This window comes from Euprymna scolopes, chromosome 12 (assembly GCF_053919585.1).
Source record: "Euprymna scolopes isolate OS-2025 chromosome 12, ASM5391958v1, whole genome shotgun sequence".
NCBI classification, from domain to species: Eukaryota; Metazoa; Mollusca; class Cephalopoda; order Sepiida; family Sepiolidae; genus Euprymna; species Euprymna scolopes.
The window spans coordinates 6,382,501-6,402,403 of NC_136493.1; the positions used below are offsets into that span (position 1 = coordinate 6,382,501).

General features: G+C 33.1%; 1 protein-coding gene and 1 pseudogene across 2 annotated transcripts in view; both read right to left on the reverse strand.

Annotated features, from left to right (window-relative positions):
- Nucleotides 1-19,903, reverse strand: part of LOC145291153 (uncharacterized) — a 318,145-nt gene that overhangs the window by 247,545 nt on the left and 50,697 nt on the right. The window lies entirely within an intron of this gene.
- LOC145291707 (U2 spliceosomal RNA) lies at nucleotides 14,686-14,800 on the reverse strand (annotated as a pseudogene).

Sequence of the window (19,903 nt, forward strand, 5' to 3'; positions counted from 1 at the left end):
AAACCGAGTAAAGTAATAGACGCAGATGAATTTCAAAACAAACTGGAAAAAATAGAAATACAATAAAAAATAAAAAATTGGTAAATTTACTGAAAATATATTTATTTTCCTCAAGAAAAGTTGCATTTTGTATTGTTTTAAATTTCTTTTTGCAATTTTTTTTTTTTTTTAACAAAAGTTGTTTTTTTTTCTTTTCCAAGAAAAGATTATTTTTTTTTTACTGTAAATTGTTAGGTGGAAGTACATTTGTTTTTCAAGAAAATTTGTTTTCGTTTTTTTATTTTTAAAGAAAATTGGCAGTAAACATTTTTTGTAAACAGAAATTTTTTTTATAAGAAAAGATGAATGATTTTTAGGAAAACCGTAACTTGTTAGGTGAAAGTATAGAAAAGCTTTTTTTCAAGAAAATTTACAAATTATTTGTCAACAGATATTATAAAATAAACAGAAAAAATACCCCCTCATCACCCAAAAAGTAATTTAAAAATTACTTTTTTTATACAAAACCATAAAACAAAAAATAATGTTTATTTAGCGTTTCAACATTTGAACAATGCTCAGCTTAATCTGGTGATGCCAGTTGAGCCCGAGCCTTAACTGACAGAAAATCCCAAAGATCCGGGTCAAATTCTGCAATAGTACCATTTTTTACTTTTGTCTTTTTTTTTTCAATTTTTTGAGCAGTTTATTAGCGATTGCAAACTAAAAACTTCAATATTTAAAAATTTTTAAAAGGTGCTTAGTTTTTAATACAAAGTTCTAGTAAATCGATAACACCTTAACGGAAACCGAATTATTGCCTGTGTGGTTGGGAGAGATTCTTTTCGTTTTTTTTACAATATTTTCAGCAGTTTATTATTGATTCAACACTCATTTAGCAGATTCTGCAAAAAAAATTTTAAATGCCAAAAATTCAATATTTCAAGATTTTTAGGGGTTGCTAAGTTTCTAACACAACATAAGTAGATATAAAAATTTGTGTAGGTTTCATGATGAAACTTAGTGTAATTTTAATGTAATTTTTTAAGGCTTGAACTTTACTCCTGATCTTAATGGAACACGTACATAAAATAGGAATTAACCACAATTAGTAAAATGGTCCTCAAACAATGACAAACAATTAAACAGACTCTTCAATAAATCAGTGTTTGGTTCCAAAATATAGGGGATACATTTACTAGAAGACTATTTGAAACTGAGCATCTCTTAAGTCATTAAATATTGATTTTTTTTTTACATTTTCTTTCAGTAGATTAAAAAAATTGAAAAAAGATGAAAAAATATAAAGGGTGTGTGCATCATACAGGTAACATTTTTATTGATTAAATTTTTAACGATTTTTATGTTGAATATTTTTAATGCTCATTTTTATGTTGAATATTTTTAATGCTCATTTTTATGTTGAATATTTTTAATACTCATTTTTATGTCGAATATTTTTAATACTCATTTTTATGTCGAATATTTTTAATACTCATTTTTATGTCGAATATTTTTAATACTCATTTTTATGTCGAATATTTTTAATACTCATTTTTATGTCGAATATTTTTAATACTCATTTTTATGTCGAATATTTTTAATACTCATTTTTATGTCGAATATTTTTAATACTCATTTTTATGTCGAATATTTTTAATACTCATTTTTATGTCGAATATTTTTAATACTCATTTTTATGTCGAATAATTTTAATACTCATTTTTATGTCGAATATTTTTAATACTCATTTTTATGTCGAATATTTTTAATACTCATTTTTATGTCGAATATTTTTAATACTCATTTTTATGTCGAATAATTTTAATACTCATTTTTATGTCGAATATTTTTAATACTCATTTTTATGTCGAATATTTTTAATACTCATTTTTATGTCGAATATTTTTAATACTCATTTTTATGTTGAATAATTTTAATACTCATTTTTATGTCGAATATTTTTAATACTCATTTTTATGTATTTATTTTTAAAAAAGATGAATCATATTCAATATAAAACTAAATAAAAAAAACAAAAAAACGGTTTACTGATATTCTGCAGTTAGTTATTATTTCTGAAGATGTGTCCATACATTCATCCTACAGCCGAAACAAATGTTGTAAAAGTTTAATGTTTTATGTTTTGTCAACGTCACGTGACCAGTGAATCACCAGTAGTGATATTTCCTCATATAAAAAAATGGCAACATCGTTACAAAGAAAACCACATAATTTATTAAATAAGAATTAAGTATGAAGTTATAATTAAAAAGAGAAATATAAAAACATGCACGGATACAATGAAAATACTATACCAAAATGTTGAAGCAATCGGCCCAGTAGTTGTTTAGATTATCGTTAAGTAACAAACAAGCATTTCCATATACATAAAAAAAAAATGGGTGTTTTTTTTTTTTAGAGGCACTGAACTTTAAAATAAATCCCATAAAAATATTTTCATTATACAAATATGTAGTTTATTACAAAGATTAATTTTTGGCATTTATAATGGAAATACATTTTCATGTATATGTAGAGGTCCAATTTTCATAAATATCCTTTATATTACACTGTAGTTCGGCAATAACACACAGAATGTTGTCTGTCAAGTAGTCTATTGTGTCTGGTTTATTAATGTATTATCAGTGTAGACATTTACATATCTCCAACAAAAAATATCTAACGGGGTTAAATCGCACAAATGAAGTGGCCAGTTGACAGGTCCATTTTGTAAGTGTTCATCAAATGTTTCTCTCGGTAAATTGATAAAATTATTTGCAATTTGTAAACACTGCTCTCCAAGATGAATTGCCAAACTAAGTTGAATTCAAAATAACAGAGTTGCTAAATCTGCAATTAAAAAAATAGAGTTGCCAATTTAAAGAAGTGTAAGCCATGTTTAGTTTCAGAACAGTTTCCGATGGTTCGTTGTTCTACACAAGTCCAGGGAGGTGACTGGTCCGCAGTAGACAGTTCTCGAGTTGGAATCCACAGAGCAAAAGATTCTTCCCATGTTAACACAAAGAAAACATATGCGAAATTGCTACAGAAAGGTTTAATATTTATGGAACAATTCTGGTTTCTGATTGGTTGGTAACAGAACATGAATTAATTCGATTCGTCAGTTCCTAGCAGCATCGTTTATAAATAGAGTCTCCTGACTGTGTGGGATCATACCCCATTATAGTGCAAAAATATTGGAACATCCTCGTTATTTTTTCATAATGGGGGAAGTCCCCTATGTTCATTCTGCTTTAAAATAAATATATATTTCAGATTCTGTATGTATATTTTTATAAATATAATTTTCAACCGGTGTAGAGCATTTCTTGCACTCTTTCATTCCAAATTTTAATAGTAGTTTGTCAATGTATCTTGATTGATTCATCGTAATAAGTCCTTTGAGTAAATTCTATTCCCAAAAACCAGGATATTTTGCCAAGATTGATCATTTTGAATCTTTTAAATTTGTTCTTAACATCGGTCAACATTATATCACAATTTGATGCGATTAAAATATCATCGACCCACAAAACCAAAATCAGTAGTTTCTCGTCTTTGTGTTGGGTATATAAACAGGGGACTACAGCGCATTGTCTAAATTGTTGTTTAATAATATAATCATGAAATACTGTGTTCCAACACTGAGCACTCTACTTTAGACCATATAATGACTTGTTAAGTCGCCACACGCTATTTTTACTTTTCATTATAAATCCCTCTGGAGGGGTAATATAAATTTCACAATCTATTGGAGCATTCAAATAAGCATTTTTTTACATCCATTTGATGGATGTTTAGGTCATATTGTGATGCGATTTGCAATAAAATTCTGATTGTCATTAGGTTTGTGGTCGGTGAAAACAGAAAAACATTCTATACTGTAAATCTGAGAGTATCCTCTAGCAACAAATCTAGCTTTGTACTGTTCAACGCCTGATGCTGTAGTCTTTTTTGTAAAGACTCATTTTGTACAAATAACATGTTTATCTTTTGGAAGAGGTACTACCGTATACATATTATTTTCAGTCAAAGCGTCCATTTCTTTTTTCATGGCTATTTTCCATTCATCACAATGTTCTGAATTAATTGCTTTGCTAAAGGTTTTTGGCATATTTTCCATGAAATAGCAATAGTTGATTTGATAATCTTTCATATCGTCGACCACAAAAAAAATTGGGCCGTTTTCTAATTCGTTTGGGTTATCCTTCGACTTTAACATCATCATCAACATCATTATGGATACTCTTGTCTCCGTCATCTTTATTGTCATTATTTGTTTTAATAATTTGAGGAAATATAATTTCATCCTCTCCATATGACGGGGTAAGTCTTTAAAATAAAACGTGTCTGCAAATTTCTTTTATTTTATTTTCCTCTGGAAAAAAAAATACTAAATTGGCTGGACTGTTTATCATACCCAACAAATATACCTCTATCGGTTTTAATATTTAATTTACTCTTTTTGTCTTTATATGTGAAACAAGTTGAACCAAATACATGCATTCGATTTAAATTTGGTTTTCTACCGCAGAAAGCTTCATATGGGGTTTTGGATAGCGTTTTGTTAAAGCATCTGTTTCATATATAGGCAGCCGTCATAAGTGTGTACATCCAGAGGCTTTTGGGGAGTTTTCATTCAATGAGTAGACATCTTGCCATTTCAAAAAGTGTCCGCCATGCTCTTTCTGCAGTCACGTTTTGGTGTGGCGATCGATTTTTCATGCCTGATACGATGGTTAATTAGTAAAAGTTCAAAGTCCTTATTAGTGAATTCCGTACCGTTGTCAGAGTGAATACACTTTACTTCACCGTCGGGAACCATGTCGGCTAGATATTTTTTAGTTGCTAGCAAGGTATCAGATTTGTTCTTTAAAAAGTAGACCATTATTAAACCTGAATGGTCATCTACGAAATTCAACACATATCTATAATGTTCTCTGGCCATCGGTTCCATGGGACCGTTCAAGTCACAATGCACTATTGATAAGATTATTTTGGCCTTCTTGTCTGGTATCTTGTTTTGATAGTTTGTCATTTTTCCCTTGCGTACAGACGTCGCAGTTTAAGTCTTTTGATGTTTGTATTTTCATTCCATCAACTACAGTTGGCAACTTTTTGATATCAGGAATATTGCAGTGCCCAAGAATTTTATGCCATGTCTGTAAATCATGACATGCGGTTTCCGATGGGACTACGCTATTTAAATAATATAGTCTTCCATTTTCTTTAATGTTGAATACAGTTCCATTCGGGTACACCAGTTTTGATTTATTGGGGCTAAAGTTTATATTTGCACCTTGTTTTGTGGCAGCTTGTACAGAAAATATATTTTGTTTAAATTTCGGGATTAGAAGAACGTTTTCTAGAATACAGAAACATAATTCGCTTTATTGTTCCTTAGCAAAATTTTAGTATCACCTTTTTCAAACGATATCATTGACTCGACTCCCGTAAGCCAGTTCTACAAAATGATTTTGTTGCTTAAAGTTGGAATAAAAATCGATAAAATCAGATTCCTTTGTAATCACATGTGCCATTGCACCACAATCGACAAGAAAATTATTATTGTTTGTTGACTCTTAAATGTACACGAAAATAAGAATGTATGTTCGCTAATAAAGCTCTCCACATTTTTAATGGAATCGCCCCTTTAAAGTCCTGTATCTACATTGGAAACTCTTGTGATTAGATCGTCCACAATTATAGCAAATAATTTTTGTACTTTTCTTAGGAGAAAAATTGTTTTTGGCAAAGTTGCAGTTTTTATTCCTGTCATGGGTATAATTTAATTTTGGTGTTTTTATGTGTGTATTTTTAAATTTCATGATATTTGTAGATTCGTTTTTTTCTGTGAACATTTTTTCAAATTTCCTCGTAACTTCTGAGTGCTACCTTGAATTGGCTAAAAATCATGGGGTTTTCTTTCTGGGTTATCACGGTGGTAAATGGCTTGAAATCACTCGGTAATACCTTGAGGACCATGGAAATTAACAGACTGTTGCTAATAACTTCAGACATTTTTAAAGAATTTGCAGTCGTTTCAGCTCTCATAATATAATCTGTAATGGTTTCAGTTTCCATTTATTTTAGAGAGGTTAGTTCAGTATATAAAGAAATAATTTAGGGTTTTCCTTTCGATAAATAATGCTCTCGCAATATGTTCAATGCTTTGCAGCCATCGTCCAGGGCTTCTCTCATTACCAGTAATAGACTGATCATCTAAGCACTGTATTAATTCCACAAAGACAGTTGCGTTCTATTCAATGAAGTTGGGGTTGTTTCTGTTTTCAAGTTGTGTTTGAAGTACTTTGTGTAGCTTTTGAATTCGTAGATATCCTAGAAATTTAATTTGCCACAATTCGAATTTTGATTCGAATCCATCGAAATAAAGACGACGCTGGGCACATAACCTCTAGAAGTGTAAGCCATATTTAGTTTCATAACAGTTTCCGATGGTTCGTTGTTCTACACAAGTCCTGGGAGGTGACTGGTTTGCAGTAGACAGTTCTCGAGTTGGAATCCACAGAGCAAAAAGATTCTTCCCATGTTGACACAAAGAAAACATGCGAAATTGCTACAGAAAGGAGCAATTCTGGTTTCTGATTGATTGGTAACAGAACATGAATTAATTTGATTCGTCAGTTCCTAGCAGCATCGTTTATAAATAGAATCTCCCGACTGTGTGGGATCATACGCCATTATAGTGCAAACATATTGTAACATTCGCCACCTATAAAAAATAAATAAATAAACATCTATATATATATATATATAAAAGACAAAACAGCCGCACGCATTTTTGTACGTCCAGAAAAGGCTTTTTTCGCGGTGGTTCTCGGGGGTCCTTTTTAGAATTTTTTTATATACTCTCTAGATTATAATATCTACGATTTGCAAAGGGATGTTGTCTATCCTCTCGCGTGTTTTTGTGTAAAAGCAAAACTGAATCGAAAGCAAAGGCAACTTCCTGGCCTTTCGTACCAGGACGTCCAAAAAGCAATCAGCTTTAATCAATGTCAGGGAAACCCCTTATATCAGACAATTGCTATTCATTTGGACACTCATTTATATGGGGAGCTGGTTTCCCCAACATCGTGGGGAAACAAATAAATGAAACGGCAGAAAGCTGAACTGGCTTCCAGCCAACATTCGTTTCTGCAAGTCAACTTTGATTGCCCTTGCTAAATTGCAATGCTTTTCACGTCTTATGACCTCCTAGCGTAGCAGTAAGATCTCACGTTTTCTTTCACTTTCTTTTCCGCCTTTGGTTTCGTCATGGGTTCGAGCCTCTCTCCCTACTAACACTTTTTTTTTTCTTTTACACCTACGAACACCCAAGCAACACCGGATACCACCACCAGTATAATAATAAATACGAAATCTGCATTAATCAAAACATCATATTTAAGTGTATTTTACGACCGGGCAATGCCGGGGCGGCCTGCTAGTCTATATATATATAAAAGGCAAAAGGGGCACGCACATTTTTGTATGTCCAGCAAAGGTTTTTTCTCCGGAGGGGGGGGGGGTACTATATCTTAGAACTGTTTATATACGCCTAGATAATATCCACGACTTGCAAACGCATGCCGTGTCTAGATTTATTTTGATCGACTTTTATAAAATTCTCACTACTTCGCTGTGGCACGTGTTTGTTCAGCTTTTTAGTATAAATAAAGTGAAACTAAATTGAAAGGGTAACTCTTCCTCGGCTTTCACGCCGGGGACGTCCAGAAAGCAAATCAGCTTTAATGAATGCGGTGAAAACCGTCATATCAGACAATTGCGATTTATTTGGAAACTCCTCTTTTTATGGGGAGCTGATTTTCCCCAAACATCTTGCTGGAAACAAAACCAAAAAACTGCCTCACAGCAAAAGTTAAGTGCGGCATTTCATTTCCCCAATGGCGTGATGTTTGACCTCATTAAAGTTATGCACCTGTCACGTAACTTTTTAATCGTTTGACTTTTTAATCACGTAGCATGGCGGTAAGTTATCAAGCTATTGACTTCAAGGCTTTGGGTTCGTGCCTACCTACCTACCTACAAGAAGTTTTTTTTTCTTTTACACCTCCAAACACCCGTGCAACGCCGGGTACCCCTGCTAGTCTATAAGTATAAAAGCAAAAATGTGTTTTCGTGTATGTCCAAGAAAGGCCTTTTTCTGAGAACCGATCGGTTGCCTCACAACTTCTTAAAACTTTTTATATCGCGCCTAAATGATAATATCTACGAGTTAACAACCGGGGTCGCCTGTCTATTTAATTTGCCCGACTTTCAAAAGATAAATATTCAACAATTTTTGATCGCCACATGTGCATTAAGCATTTTCATATAGAAAAAAGAAGCCAACAGACTCGCGGTAAATAAAACACTGTCCTGCACTCAAAGTTGATGTCGAAAACGGGCACCTGCCGTTAAACATCGCACATTTTTTGTTTTTTTTTTCACACTTTATTATTTTCCAACTGCATGTCAAGGCTTCGGTTTTTTTTGTTTTTTTTTTAAACAAACACCCAGCCAACGATTTACCCAAAAGCACACACACCTACAAACACCCAAGCAACGCCGGGTACCCCCCCCCCGCTAGTTTATATATATAAAAGTCAAAATCTGTGTGTATGTGTTTGTATGTCTTGCAAAAACTTTCGACACAAACACTGAAAAAATTGGTATGTTAGAAAAATCAGTCTCAGATGATAAATATCGAAAAATTGGCCAAAAAGATTCATTCTGTGCTGGTCAACTGAGCCGTTTCTTTTCCAAGGAGGGGTCAGTTTTTACAAAGTCATCATACGCCTTAATCATTGTACACTTAAATCACATTATTTTGAAGGCCCATAATGTCACGTGTGCATTAGCTTTTTTTTTTTTTTTACTTTTTTTTCCTCTTCACTCTTTTATTTTTTTATGGACTTTGGTTGCTTCTCCGTGTTATTTTCTTATTTATTTTATTTTTGTTTACAAAATTTGCTTTCAGTTTCGCTTCTGGCTGATAACACCCATTTCCTCTTTTTTTATGGCCAGGCAACGACCCCCCCCCCCCCCAATGTTGTCACATTTTTTTTTTAATTAAAAGCGGATTTTGCGATCAGGCAATCTACTGCCCCTTCCTCAAATGTTGCAATTTTTTTTTTTTTTTTAATGATCGGATTACGCAGGGTTCCCCCTTCCCTGCTAGTCCTATATAATGGGATTCTGGACTACTTTTGACTAACAAAGAAAACAGAATTGAAAACATTTTCACTAAACGGTTTGAAGGTGATGGGGGAGTATTAAGCATTTATTATTAACAAAAGGAAATCAATAAAAATCAATAAATATACAGTTATCAAGAGTGATACCAATACAAGTTGCGTGTTATCACATGTATTGATATCACTAACAATAACTGTGTACGTATTGATTTGCATCGATTCTCATCACTAAAACCTTCCGATTTAATCACAAAAATTGGATTTTGCTAAACTCCCCTGGTTTTGCTGAAAGACAAAAAATCTATTATCTTTCCTTACAACTATTCATTTAGGAAGGTTAGACTTTTTGTATATGGAAGGCCCTAATCTCTATTTTAAAAGAAATTATTAGACAACATCTCCCTGAATGTTTTTATTTCTTTATATTTTTTTGTGACTACGAAAATCTGAATTTTTAAAAAGTCTTTCTTTACAATTAAACAAATATTTATTGAAATCAAATCTGCAATTGTGTAAAATAAAATACTATTTTTAAAAATATTTTATTACAAAATTAAATCCGTCCAAATTCATTTTGGTTGATTCTTAAACAGATCACCCATTGTAATCTGTTCTGCATAGTTAAAAAAAAATGGGGAATAAATTCGTTTGTGACATTTTGAAATTTGAAAAGTATTTCAAAGCATTTAAACTGTTGAACAGAAGTTGCTGATATTAAGTTTCACAAATCGTCATGTATTTTTTTTTAAATTCTATTCCATTTTAACCTCAAACAAGGCACAGTGGCACTTTGATTTAGGGGGCTACTATCGGGGACATAAGTTGCAGGGATACTATGTAGGGAGTTGAGCAGCAAGAAGTCTGTTTACATTACACTTGAACTTCTGCATTGTACAGTTGGGAAAGTAGGAGCCCAGAAAGGAGTTCCAAAGTGTAGTAGTTCTGGGGAAGAAACTATTAGAGGAGAAGGATTTCTTACATCTTCACGTCTAGGGATCTCTACTGTGTAGGGGTGGGATTTTGTTGCTTGCCAGGCGTGTTGTACGGGCTTGTAGTTCGTCGAAGCATCCACTATTAAAATAGTTGTAGAACAGGCAGAGGGATGCAAAATTTCATCAATGGGACAGAGGTCGAAGCTTAGATAAGAGTTCAGGACCTTTCAGGTTGGCGACTCTCTTTTGAACTCTGTCTAGGAGTGAGAGACAAGTAGCAGATGCATCAGCCCAAATGTCACAACAATACTCCATACATGGACGAATAATTGCCTTATATAGGCACAGGATACTTTCAGGCGTAAGTAACTTTCTAGTACAGTAGAGAGAGCCCACCTTCCTTTACTGAACAACGTGGTTGTGGAGAATACCAAACATGCAACACAAGTAGACCATCAGCTGACTCCTCATCTCCAGGATTGTAACCTCAGGAAATCCCACCAGAGATGGGTGCAGGGTCCCTTTCTATGTGTAACATGGCACTACAACCATTCCGATATTATACAACTGATGGAGCAGCCGCTCCAAGCACTACCAAAAAGTTAGGGCTCCTGTACCATCAGAGAGAAACAACAGCCAGAAACTGTCAATCTGGTACCCTCAACCCATCAGACAAAAATCAATCCAATTGCATTGGCATATATGGTACTCAAGCATCTCCAAAGTGCCCAGTTTTAGGGAATGGGGATGTGGCGGGAGTGGGGAACGGTGTTCATTGCCCTAGTCGGGAAACAAGGTCGACCACTGAATCTTGCCGAGTCCCTGTGATTGCACCTCTGTGCCTGCCTAATAGGCAAAAAAAGGAGTATGAAAGTCGGGCGATAGACAGAGTCTATTTACTCCTTAAGCAGTTTAGGTTTGCAAACCAGTAATTTATTTGAGTCACCAGCTCTAGGAAGGTCATCGTCCAGGACTGAAGAGGCCTACCTCCCCTAGGTTTTGCGTCAGTGTTTTCCTTCTCCTAGACGGCTGACCCGAGAAGATCTACGGGTTCATCAGCACTGAGAGGGTTACCCTTGCGCCTGGGTCCTAAACCAGGTATTTCTGCAACTCCGCATGGGTAGTTAATGTTAATGGGTTAGTTATTAAAAGGTAATATATCTACTGAAAAATTACCCTCCACAAAATAATTAAAAAGGACATTACTATGTTTTCCATTTCATTTTTACTGGAAGGGGGGGATAAGTAAAAATTCATACAGTGGAAGTAACTAAATTTGCAATTGGTTGGTTTGAGATGGAGGAGTTAATATTTTGTTAAAATATTGTTTATATGTTAGTTTAGAAACAGGATAACATGTTAAAGTATGATTAAATTGATATTAAGAATTAAAATAAAATTTGATGCTCGAACTCTGGATATTTAAGACGATAAGATGGATAATAAAATGTATCTATTCAATATAGAGTAAAGTAGCGACATATCTATTGGAAGTAGAATTCAGTACAGGTATCTCTGGAAGTAAAGAATAAGCTATGGTGTATTCAATATGTATAATTAAGTATAATATAAATCTCGCCTGTCTGTTTAAATATATGTATGTCTGCCTAAAACTTTCAACAGAGGCAACAAATTTTCATGAGATTAGTATCATTTTGAAGCTTAACCCTTCAGACAACAAATATAAAAAAATTGGTTAAAAACATCACCCTCAACTGGGCATTTTTCTACAAGGAGGAGGTCATTTTTTCAAAAGTAATCTCCTCTTTTTGATTGACTAGCCTTAATTTAAACCTTCGCCACTTCCGGTTTGGCAATGGACGCAACAACAAAGACGTCACTTTTTTTTTTCACATTCTCTTTTCTGGTACAGGTTCGAGCCTGCCTGCCTACTACCATTTTTTTTTTTTTTTTTTGCTCAATACACACCTCCAAAAACCCGGGCAATGCCGGGCATCCAGATTAGTTAAGTATAAATAGAAACATGGACATATTTACAGTAGATACGAACATATAGAAATTGTAGATAATAAGTACATTTCTTAATAAAGTTCTGACTTCTAACGAAGAAAGATAACTTTGCCTTTCGTTTAAAATTCGGAATTGTATTTTGCATAACAAAGATTATCGGCTCAGTTTTCTTGTATTACTTTCACTTTGCTATTTAATATAGATCACATTTAAATCTACATACAAAACTATGGCTAATAAGTATTTATTTTATAGCTAAGATATAGAATAAGATTATACGCTAATGTCTTAGCAATAGAAATCTATAGATTTTTTAAGTGTGTATCGATTTTTAAAAAGGTCAGCCTGTTAAAGTTAAGGACCGAAAGCAAACCCCCTCTACAAAGGTACATGCAATGTATGTGATTTTATAGCAGTTTGGGAAGAAGAGCAATTGGTTAGTTTTCAGGAAAGATTATTATAACTTACATAATACAGTATAAATACACATTAGGATATACAGATTTTTGGGTAGAGTTTAGAAGTATAAAAATTTGGGATAATGTTTATCATGCAAAAAAGACCCATGCAGTCGTCTTGAAGGCAAAGTATCTATTGGATATAATTAGATGTGCGTAGGATTGCTAGTAGCGCCATTTGCTTGATTTTGAAAGAAACAATAAATGAGGAGTTGTGGTTCATTGTTCTAGTCAGGAATTAAGGCCAGGCACAAAGCGTCTCAAGTTTTTGATATTGTGACTACGCCTAGCTAATTAGACAAAAAATAAATGTGGTAGCTAGGCAATGGTCAGAGCTAATCTACTCCTTCAACGATATAAGTTTACAAACTGTAGAATTTGGTGATGTCATGAGCTCTGGGGAATTTGTCACCTATGACCAAGGAGGTCCCCTCGCCAGTGTTTCAGCGCAGTGACAGATCAAAAGCATAAGCTTTATAACTAGGCCAATCCTTACCCAGAATAAGTGACCTGACAAAATCTACAGATCCATCACTCAAAGAGTGAGCTATGTGCCAGAGGTCAATACCTGTTTTTTTTTTCCAGCACCCTACCATGGCTGGAAAGATAAAAAACAAAATCATACTTTAATCAAGTTTTTCCTTCATCTAAATAAATTAGCAAAAAATATTTAGAGATTTCCCTCTTATTATAGATAGAAGTGAGACTATCAATTTAGCATGGTAAAAAGACTGTTCAGTTTTTTAGGAGTTTGCTTGGGAATAATAAGTGAAGAAAAAACGGTTAAAATATGCCTAAGAAAATGTAAAAGATTGAAAGTTTCTGAGAGTTATCTATATCCAATTATTTTATAGAATTTATAACATTAATTAACAGTTAGTTATAATTTTATAACAATTTGGTCCAATTATTAATAATTTATTGATTAAACAATAGCATAATTAAATTTAACTTTCAAAATCCTATTTTAAGAAAAATATTAAATCTTCCAGGATTATTGATGGCAATCTTCTGTTTAATAAGACAACGGCATTCTACATCATCTGATGCACTGCAGCATCTGTTGTGGTTATAAAGTTCGAAGTTGAGTCCAGGCATTGACGGGTGATGAAGAGACCCATATTTTCCCAGTCACCAAGATCCCCCTCTCAGTATTGCAGCAGAAAAAGACTGACAGAAAGGCAAGCCAATACAGTCGGAGCCGCAAGAGTTGGCAGAATGGTGTTGCGTTATTTGCCCATAGCTGGTGAAAATTTGAAAATGTTTCCAATTATTAAAATACCAGAAGACATTTCTGTTTATTCATAAACAAGTCAGTAATTTTTATTTTTTCATAGTAAAAAAAAAAAAAAAAAATGAAGTACTTTGTGATCAAAAGCATTTAAACAAAACCAAATAGAAACTTATTTCTAGCTCATGATAAACTAAAGATTCAAACAATCTTTGCAGGAACCAAAGCTTTTAGAAGTCTGTTTAAAAACAGACTCCTAAAAGTAAAATGTTACAATCTGACTTTCTTTTATTAAAAAAAAAAAAAAACTTAAATTCTTATAAAGATTGCTAACTTCTGACATATGAAAAGAAGAAATTCTTGAGATTAGTTAATGTAAGGATATGGACCATACTCTTTCTCCCAAGCATTCAAATGGTCATATATGACCAACTATACTATACACTAATGGGTAGTGTGTCATATCACATTAAAAATAATGAGTCCAATATCCAAAGTATTGCAAGATTTTTGGCATAATAAGAACGTATGATCACAAAGATTTGGACGATTATATTTATTGCCAGTGGTGATAAGAACAAAACGATCGTATACCAGAATCGCTTTATAAACAAGGCCGATAGCCATTAGTCGCGTGCTCTCGTGTAATGAATGAATGCGTGAATGTAGGATTGACATGAAATTCTTAAAGATAAACTAAAATGACTGAAAAATGGGTTGAAATGACTTAAATAAATAAAAAGTAAATGACTTAGAATGACTAATGAACTTAAGGATGAATTGAATGACCTTAAGAATGACTTGAATGCTTAAAACATAACCGGAATCCTTCAAAAACAACTTGAATGATCTGGAGAATGACTTGAATGGCTTTGAGACTTACTGGTTGTAACGTGGGTGATCATTTTACATTAAATTAATACAGAAAAGTGATCCCCTACTTTATATCACAAAGTTACAAACATAGGTACAGCATGTAAGAACAGATACTACACTTTGATCTTGGCCAAAAGGCCAAGAAAAGCTTAAAAAGCTAAGAACAGCATCTATTAAGATCTTAACCAAAAAGGCCAAGCACAAAAAGTGTTATGGACAGACCGACCGACAGACCGACGGAGTGACTTATAGAGTCGCTTGCATGCGACTAAAAATACTGAATCTTTTTGTAACTTCTAGTCATAGCTTTTCGTCTTGAAATGAAAAGGAAACTATGCTCTACTGATATGCAATTGGGAAATTTTCTCTTCTTTACAAGAGTTATTTATTGTGCCATTTTTTTTTTTTTTTGAGTTATTGTTTTTATTACAAGAATGGCTCTCCACTCAAGCCAAAGTTGTTAAATTCCTTAAAGCTTCTCTATCGTCAAATTCCTTCACCTTTCGAGAGACAGGCTCGGATTTCTAGCAGAACTGTGATTACAGATGTTATTTCATTAGTTTCCTTTTCTGCGACTAGGTGCCTTACCAAAATTTAAGTGTAGCAATAATGGACATGGGTATCTAAAAATAATGTTAAAAATGGTATTTTTCACAAAAGTTAAATTAAGCAGAGAAAGTGGAAAATTCCATTAAAAGTTATAAATTAGAACTAGGAACATGGACAGGAAGTCGGCAGTGACACATAGCATCAATCCCCATTTCAATGTAGAGGTCCCTAAATGCCAGAAACTTAATTCTAATAGTTGCTTCAAACGAACTGATAGGTTTTGGAATTTGCATTTGGTTCCACTGCTATTTAATTTGTATGTTCGACTTTTTAGATGAATGTAATGAAAATATTAGCATCATCGTTTATGTTTGGGTCAGTCAGAATCCATACGCCAAAGCAGTCTGTATTGATTAGCTTTGTGACTTGTTCTGCTAGTAAACAGGTTTCATCTGCTTTCTTATTCAAGCGGGAAAGTTAATTTTTTGTGGACTGGTGTTTTGTGTTTTCAGCTTTCCAACCCACGCTTTATATTTAGCCATTGCACCAAATCAGATGCTATGGCTCAAATGACGTTATATTAAAAAAAAAAAAAAAAAAAGTTTTTTGTAAGGAAAAATAAACAAAACAGTGAATCTGCAGTTCTCACTCATAAATTTGGATTTAGGGTCTATGAGAGTTTTGGACTCAATCTGCTTACCATCAAGCGAAATCTTATGCTTGTAAGCCATACAGTCTGGTCCATCAAGCAAGTTGCATGAAGTTATAACACTTGTTATGCATTCAATTCACATCTTTCTTGGTTTACCATGCTACCTGGTGCTCAGATATCTGAATACACTGATCATGGCCAATTCACCTAAAATGCTGAATGCATAAAGCATCTGTAATTTATCTCCCTTCAACGACGAAAAGATGTGACACAAGGGCCATAAAGTGGGATTCAAAAGCCATCATCCTAGAAGAAAACATTCTAGCATGCAAAATATGCCTGGGCAACCCCATCAGCATTATCCAGTATGGGTGCCTCAGCAATAAACTAATCCCTTCTCAAAAGGAAAAAGAAAAGCTTGGGAGGGTGGTCCTCCTAGAACTGCACCGGACCAGCGACATACCGCAGTCAACAGGAGAAAAGCCATTTCAATATATAATTTCTGTCGGGTTTTGGTGCTGAGGGAGAAAGCCCCAACTGATTACATAAAGCATCCATATTGCCACCAATACTAAGTATCTGATGACGGCACAATCGACGTGATCTTTTCTTCTAGTTTGCCTTTGTATGTTCATCTGATCATGGCATGATCGCCAGGCCAAGGTTGTTAAGATTAGAAGGAATTAGTAAAAACTAATAATTAAAATTAGTTTTTACTAATTAATTCTGTGTGAGATTAACATCACCTTGCTCTAAAGATGAAATTTATTTTGTTTTAAAAACATTGACGTTAAAAGCAATTCAATATATACTAGCATTATCAAAAGAGATTTTGGTGCTTGTTTACAGTAAATGCTTTTAAAAAAATTGTCCTTTTAAGCAAAAACAATATTACTTGCATAATTGTCCTCTTGAAAACAGCAATATCCAAAAATTTCATAATTTTTGGGAGTAGAATATCTATTAGTTTAAAATAAAAAATGCGTAAATATTATGGTAAGAATCGATAGCCACCATTAACGTCATGTGAACGTCAAATACCAAAAGAGATAATTCAGTTTCCTGTTTTCAGCCATATTTTGATTAAATATACAATTTTCCATAAAATTATTTTTACACATAAAAAATATCTACTTGATCAAATTTTGTAATTTTTGGATATATTACTATTTGAGATTACAATTACGACAGTAGAATTGTTTTTGATTAAAAGAACATGCAACTGTAAACAAACACCAATATTTTTTCATCTCTTACAATTGCATTCACTCAATGAGGTGCAACGGCAGAAATAAAAATTCAAGTATAAAAACTATATAAATTTATTTGTTAATGGGGAAATTATTTACTGCTTGCGAATCAATTTTGCCTGCCATTTCAAATAACGCCTTAAAGTTTACCTATCTATAGTGGAATTTGGTACTTGTACAGTTTAGTCAAGACATTAAAAAATGAAAATAGCGAAAAAAGGTTATATTGTACGGATCTGTTTTGGACTGAAGATCTCCGAAAAAAATTTAATTTAATTTGATTGAGTAGTTTTTTTTTTACAGAAAACACGTTTTTATGAGAGCGCGTTGAAGTCAGCCATTATGGAATTTGTTGAACTCGCCAAAGGGAGATAACTCCAGTTAAAAGCGCTGACACTCCCTCCCTATCTTTATCTTCCTAAAACTCGAACCTTTTGCTCGGTATCATAACAAATTGTTTTTTCGCTGTAAAATAAAAACTACTTGATGAAATTAAGTGAATTTTTTTTTCAGAGAACTTAAGACTATAACGAGTGCGTACAATAGAACTTTTTTTTTTTTTTTCAATATTTTCATTTTTTTTTAATGTCTTGACTAAACTGTATAAGCGCCTGGAATTTTGCAAGGTTGGATTTCTTTCATTCAAAATATTTACTTTTCATATAGTTTTCTTTAATTTTTATTTTGCTTCGTACATCTATAAGTATTTAATTACAACCAGAAATTACCAATGCTTAACAAAAAAAAAAAAAAAAAACAAAAAAACTATGAAACATGAAAAGTTATAATTAGGGCAACCCCAAAATTGCATTTATTAATCAGGTCGAGTAATTTAACAAATGAATTATATAAAAAATTTCATAAATCAATCAAAATATTTAAATTTCACGTTATAAGAACATTTAATGAGGATTAATTGAAATTTTTGAGTTGCCCTAATTATAATAAAATTGAACAAAACAAAACATATTTTGTAAAGTTTTTGCTACAAAGTTTGGACCCTTTCCCTGGTCCTTCTTGGCTATGTCCTGGATTAAAATCACTCAGTGAAATTCGCCTTCACATACTGCCTGCAAGGCACAATCGTTAAATTATAAACATTATTGAATTTATGTATCATTTGGGTTATTCAAACTACTGTTCTGATTCTGCATGTTATTCACACGTTTAGGTTCATGTAATCTCTAACTTCTCCAGGTGTGTCTTATCCAACTCTGGAATCTTTCTCTCAAATTCTGGAATCGAGATCGAGACAAGATACACCTGATGAAGTTTAGAGATTACATTGGTTGAAACGTGAAAATAACACTCAAGATGAGAGCAGTAGTCCAAAGAATTTTTAAAAAATGTGAGTAATCAATCCTCAGCAGAAAAATTCAGAAACATAAAAAAATCTTCATAAAATGAAAAATGTTTTACAAAATCTGCAAAGTGTGCACAAATATTGTCTGTTTACTGTTGAACCTGAACTTAACAAAATCAGTGATGACCCAAATGCATCCTTTTCATATTTGCTGGTTTTAGGGTGCCTGAAATCTAATTAATCTGATTTAAGCATAATTTTGCTTCTTCCATAGAAAATAATTAAATTCATTTTTAATTTCTTCAAATAAACATTAATGAATTCGACATATGCTGCTTGTTCCTTCCTTAGTGAGTGCGTACGTTACATTTGGAAAAGGCCAAATACAATTTTTTAAGGCCAAACTGCATACAAAAAAAAAAGAAAAAAGACAAATTCGCAAAAATTAGCTTTAAAAAGGCCAATATGGCAACCATGGACAAATGTATGAGTGATCTCCCTTTGATAGTCTTCAAATATTATAATACTAGCGGTGGGTACCCAGCATTGCCCGTGTGTTTGTAGGTGTGTGTGTTAAAAAAAAAACGTTAAAAGAAAAAAAAAAAAAAATGAAAGTTTTAGTAGAAAGATCGGATTGAACCCCGAAGCCTTGACGCGAAGGTGGAAACAAAAGGGAAAAAATGGGCAACCACCTAGGAATTGAGAAGCGTGTTAAATTAAGGGTTAAAATGTCCCAGAGGTTTGATTGACAGTTGGCCGCTTAACAAGGTCATCGCGGGATCGTTAAGATGATGTGTCATTTTTTTTTTAATTATTGCGGGGCAGTCTTTTGGCGCTTGTTTACTTTGTTTCAATGCAGGTCAGTTTTGGCTTCCCGAAGATGATGGGGGTGGAAACCAGCTCCCCATTTAAAGGGGATATTCCAATCGGATGTTCGCGGTGATCTTGCAGCGAACGATGCCTAGCTGTATTTATCCCCCCTCCCCCGGCAAAAACTGAACCAAAACTGAAAATGAATTCCCGTCAAGCAACAGACGCAGAGTACTTGTAATAACAAAACAAACCAAAAAAAGTTCCCAATGCAAATAAACCCCAAAAAGAAACTTGAAGAAATCTACCTTGTAAAATTCCAATATGTTTAATATATTTTAGTATGTCATTTTTTGGATGTTTGGTTTTTATTTTTTTTTTTTTTTTTAGTTTTAGCCAAATATTTACCCGTAGGTTTTTGTATTTTTTGTGTTTATTTTCCAATTCGTTTCGTTTCGTAGATTATAAATATTGGTTACATATGGTATTTATTGCTGTCATAGTAGCTTTTCAGTTAAGAAAATAAATAATGAATAAGTAACTAATTCACACCCCCACCCACACACCTTAGTATCACCTTAAAAGTAACTGTGAACATATCCGACGGAAAGAAATATAACTAAAATAAGAAAAATATAAAGTTGAGTATCTCCTTAATAACTGTAAACATAACCGAAGGGAAAAAGAAA